The sequence below is a fragment of the Manihot esculenta genome, chromosome 9 (genome assembly GCF_001659605.2).
Source record: "Manihot esculenta cultivar AM560-2 chromosome 9, M.esculenta_v8, whole genome shotgun sequence".
NCBI lineage: Eukaryota > Viridiplantae > Streptophyta > Magnoliopsida > Malpighiales > Euphorbiaceae > Manihot > Manihot esculenta.
In genome coordinates, this window is record NC_035169.2 from 24,365,107 (window position 1) to 24,371,106 (window position 6,000).

Consider the following 6,000-nt stretch of genomic DNA (forward strand, 5'->3'; position numbering starts at 1 on the left):
GCTTATGTGATCCTTGAATAATAGTATAGAGGCTCAATTGACCTAAAATTTAAATTTGACTTATTTGGTTCTCGAGTAAAAGTATAAAGACTTAATTGAACTTATATCCGTTTCATATTTACCCGTTAAATACTTTAAATACTTGAAATATAATTGTAATCTATTGAATCCTTAATCTTACAAAAACTGCAAAAATTAAATATAAATTAACCATATAATGGATTATTTATAAAAAGAAGTCAGAAATAGTTTCACTTATTATTAATTGTACTTGAAAATTAGCTAATTGGACTATAAATTTTCATTAAAATGATAACAATATATTCTTATTGTAATACCCGGCTCGTTCAGGCATCGGAATTCCTACCGTCCGGTGGAATCTCGGATGTCGGATCCTTGTTGAGGGGTATAGCAAGGGTAAAATGAAGTTTTTCTAAAAAGGTTTCTTAAAATGTTTTAAGTGATTTTATGGTTTTGAAAGGAAAGGAAATGAGTTTTGAAGAGAAAAGGTTAAGGAGGGAAAAACAAGGTTCGGCCGCCGAAGGTGGTGCAGTTTTGGCCCCCGAACCCCATGTTCGGCCACCGAATGTGGTAGAGTTGCGGGTGCAAGTTTGGCAGCCGGAAGTGGTTGACCAAGCCACCTATAAAAGCCCTTTAGGTCGGTTCAAGAGGTAAGTTTTCTTCCTCTTCCCACCCAAGGTGAGCTCATGTCCTCCTTGATATGATTTCATGGTTTTTACAAGTTCTTTCATGGTTTTTGATGAGTTTTATCCTTGTTTTGAAGAGTTGTGAGCTTTGAGCAAGGTTTTGGAGTTTGAAGCTTTTGAAGCTTGGTTTCTCCATGTTTTGAAGTTAGGATCACACCAACTCTAGTTCTTCAAGAGGTAAGTGTTGATCCTTATGTTTTATGGTGTTTTAAGCAAGTTTTATGGAGGGAAAGGGTAGAAGTTGCATGGTTTGCATGAGTTGTGCATGAAGGGGTTTATGCACCCTTTATGCCTTTGTTTGCTATATGTGGTTATGTGATGTTGTGTGTTGGAGTTTAAGGTTGTTTTAAGCTCCTATATGCATGTTTAAGGGTTTGTGCATGGTTTTAAGAGGTTATATGCATGTTAAGAGGGTTAAGAAGGTTTAGGGAGGCTTGTTGGTGCATGGATCTGGGTTCTGGAGGAACTCAGGTTCGGCCGCCAAAAGGAGTTTCGGCCGCCGAACCCTTGAGGAGGTGGTTTCGGCTGCCTAAACCTGCCCCCGAAGGATTGGACTTTCGTCTCTGGAGGGGAGGTTCGGCCGCCGAAAGTGCCGTCGAAGGTTGAGTTTCGGCTCTGGAGAGGACTTTCGGCCTCCGAAAGTGCCGCCGAAGGTGCCCTGTTTTGCCTTCCTTTGCATGTTTTTCCATGCATGTTTATGATGTTTTAGGGGGTCTTTGGGGAGATGTTTTAGAGTTATGTTAGAGTTGTTTGGCACCTCATGTGAGTCCTCTTGTGTAGGATCAGACCTGAGGCGAGGTGTTTAACTCCAGTGTTAGAGTTGGCCCAGAGTTAGCCGCTGCTTGGCTTCAGGGGAGTAGAACTAACTATGCATGTTTTAAAATTAATGTTTAAAGATAATGATAGTATGAGCATGAGACACGCATCATGGATGCCATGTGATACTAGGTTGTATTACATTAGAGATCACGAATATGCTGCATTGCATTGCATTATTATTGTTGATGGGATGGACCAAGGCGATCTCAGTAGCCCATAATCTGTTATGTCTAGATAAGACCTTTGGGAGCTCCGTAGTGGGGGCCGGGCTCTAGTACATGTAGTGACTGGGATGCTCCTTAGGGGCCGGGCACCGATAGAGGGAGTTCTGGGATCATGTCTAATCCGAGATGTGAGATGTTTGTGTTGTGACACATTCCATGAAAGCATGTAATGAATGAACTGTTTTATGGTTTCTACTCACTGGGCTCTAGTAGCTCACCCCATTCCCTTAACCCCAATTTTGCAGGGCTAGAGTTCAGCAGAGTGAGATATGGGAAAAGCATAGTTTAAGCACGGGTTGCCATGTTGGGCTGTAATAGCATAGCTAAGTTTTGATAGAGTGGCATGTTTATGTATGAGAGAAGCTTGATGTATATGTTTATGCAAGATGATGTAAAGATTAAGCGATGATATGTTATGTTATGTATGTATGTTTGTATAGTATAGTAGTGGACATGATATATGGACATGATGTATGGACATGATGTATGAACATGAGGTATATAAAGGTTATAAATGGAAAAAGCATGTTGTATAGAGATAGAGTAGAGTTAAGAAAAGTATACGAGATAAGGTATAGAGCTGTGCTTTGCCTAGTGTTGGTTAGTCTTTTTTTTGGTTGTACATGATCATGAAATTTTTAAGATAAACTTTTTCCTTTTGTATGAAATGTTTTCATGATGATTTCCATGATAACCAAGCTTAACGAATGAGTTGTTTCTCCATTAGAGCAGCCTTTGTGGACTCCAGAGTGGGGATAAGATATGAGCATGCGCATGCACGAGTTAAGCTTGGAAAGTAAAGAACGGTTTTCAGTTTTAGACCATGTTCAGGGTAAGCCTGGGATGTGGAAAAGTTTATAGTTTTAAAGAAACAGTTGATCATGTATGGGATTAGACCAAATGTACAGGATGTTTTGTGGCTTACTACGGGTCCCGGCGGCCTTAAGCCGATCTGGATCCTAGTGCCAGTGGCGGTTCGGGCCGTTACAAAAGGGTGGCAGTTTCCGAGCTGTTACACTTCTAACTTAATCAACTTATAAAAATTAATAATACTGTTAGCAAGAATTAGTGCACAACCAACAAAATGTATGATCAATTTTTACGTTTTTTTTTTTATAAACCATCAATAATATAACGAATTTGTGTTTAATTATTATCATTTTTATAAGTTTAAGTGTTGAATAGATTGCAATTTTAGTGAAGGTATTCAACAAGTTAATCTCAATTAGTATAGAGATATAAGTGTATATTGAGATATAAAGAAACAATGTTTGTTCATATGCCTTTTATGATATATAGAAAAGAAATATTCTCTGTATTGAAGTGGAAAAATAGACTAAAAATATATATTTTTTCTACAAAATTAAATAATACTATATTAATGGGATTAATCGAGTTAAATTGTATTAAGAATAGAATTGAAGGACTAATACTATATGTAGCAGTTTTACAGGAGAATAAGGGTATATTTGGTTTAATGGTTAAATATAATTTCTAGTTGTTCCCAAAACTTTAATTCTCAATACAACATGCCAAATTATTAACTGTTTTGAAAATTTTATTATAATACAAATTATATTTTATAATTTTTTAAATCTCATTCAAAACACTTATATCTCCTTTTATGTTGAAGCCTGAATTCCCTACGCCATAGTATACTCATCAAATAAGAAACAAAGCATGTAAGCTCACCCTCTGCCAAGAGACAAGATTTTAATGTTCCATAATGTCCAATAGAAAAACACTAATATATATTCTATTTTTACTTTTTTTCCTATAATTTGTTTAAAAAAATGTATTAGAAAACAAAAATTTGACAATCGAGATTTTTAATATGAAAAATTATAACAATACCCTTTGATTAAAAATTGCTAAAACGTTTGAAAATTTGGTATGCCGTGCCACAAAATAAGATTTTAGATTAAATTATAAAATGGCATAGAATGTTTGGATTTTCATACCACAAAAGCCTATTTAGAGAAAAAATAGTTATTCTATATGGCATGTCAGACCACGAAAACATAATAAAGAATGACACGTGTTATACCATGCAAATATAAACACTTTCCCAGCTTTAATTTTTAAATTTAGATAAAATCAATAAATAAATGTTTGGTATTTGGCCTTCAGTTTTAAGAATTAAATATTTGGATAAAATCAGAAAGACTTACAAAATTTGACTTCTCATACTAATTTTCCTATATAAAATAAATAATATGGGTATATATTAAGTTATTTTTTGTTGAAATAGAAAAAGTATTAATTAATTATACAACATATATAGTACATAAAATATAACTTATTCATGTAACAATTAATTTAAAATTAAAAAAGAACATAATAAATAATAAATTCTAAAAGATAAATTTCATTTAAATAGAAAAAATAAAGTCAAACCAGCTACAGGCTCAGAAGAATTAAGAAGGACATTATACTTAGAGTCGAATTAAAATGCAGATGATAGCTACAGGCTCAACATTTTTCATGTTCTTGTTTATGTATTCCATTTCTTGCTTCTTTAAATTTAATATTTAATTGCAGATACTCTAAAAGCAAGAAAAGTTGTTCCAAAAATAATTTCGCCCTCTCTCCTCATGTGGTGACTGAGCCTAAAGGTGGGTAATGTAACTATCTTTTGCATCATCAACTAATGAGAAATGAAAGGCCCTCAGTTTAATATGTTCTTTGAAAACTCATTATGTCTCATATTGGAGCATGCAATACGGAACTCAAGCTCCCATGAGGATCTTCCGTTTCACGTCCTAAAAAGATAAGGAGTAGATAAATCAATCATGACTTTAGCTTAAGTGTTGCACATAGTTCTTAATAGTTGATACAAAGTGGTTGGGAATCAACAACATTGTTGACATCATTGATTGCTTGCTTATTAGCCATATTTTTCTCAATTTCAAATTCATTAAAAGAATTGTTTGGGTCAGATATTGTTTCTTCTATGCCCATGATTTGTTCCCTCGACAGCAACCAATACCTCTTTGTTAGACTTGGAGGATGAAACATTTTTGTATCTCGATTTTTTCTCTTTTCTCAACCTCCTCCCGGTTTTCTCGAATCCTTGTTTGAAGTTGAGTCTACCCAAAGGATTAGAATGTGCCATTCAAAAGAATTAGAAAAATAATTAAAACTATATCTTAGCAATGGCGCTAAGATTTAGTAGGTGTCGAGGCCACCAAAAATAAATTTCTACTTTTCTAAATCAAACTAAATTGCGATAGTGGTGAGCAGGGTTTGTCCTATAGAGATTGGAAGGAAGTTAATTCACTTGCAAGACAAAATAAAAATAAAAATAAAATGGGAGTTTTAAAAAGCAAGGATTTAAAAATTACTTCAATGAGAATTAACCTAAACCAACTAAAAGAAGTAAAGTAATTAGATTTAAGCGAGAAAATCAATATGAGATTAATTCATTGAAAGATTAATCTCAGTTTTAGTCTTATTGGTTGATCATAGATGCAAAAATAATTTCTACTTATTTATAGATAAAATAGTTATAGATGTCAAAAAAACTTTAGTCACTCAATCATAATTTTTAAACTAGCTAAGAGATGTTCGTTAACTAGCTTTAGCTTTTGAAAAGTAGTAGGAGACGCTATTATAATTTAATCCAATTACTACATGAGGAATTAGAAGAACCTGATTCTAACTAATAACACAAAAGCTTGATTCATTTTAGTCTGATTATTTTGTTCCTTAGGAAGGCTTTACTTAAACTAATTCACCACTAATTTCATATTAAACTAAAATAATTATGAATTTAATCAACTTGAATAATAATATATTATCCTATTGATTGAGCAATGACACCTTAATGCTACAATCAATAGAACAATAATAAATAATAGGTACAAAAACAATATAAATACCAAGAAACATTAAGAAAATAATAAAACCAATTAGATCTCACAACTAAATGAACTAAAACTTCAATTATCCTTCAACTAAAAAGAGAATTTAGCTACATATGTTTATGGTTGAAATGCAATAAGAAAAATATTTTCAGGCTCCCAAAATTAATCAAGAGTAAAAGATGATGTTGTATATTAAAATATCATCTTTGTATAGTACTAAAAATCCTAGTTTAGCCTAAATACAAGTAACCAAAATTAGATGGAAAAGTGTATTTAGGTATATCCATTATTTCACTTACATTTTGTACTTTATTTTTCCTAAAACAATTGAGTTTGATATGTTTTTGCGGATAAGGATCATCAAATTGTGTGTCAAATATGGAA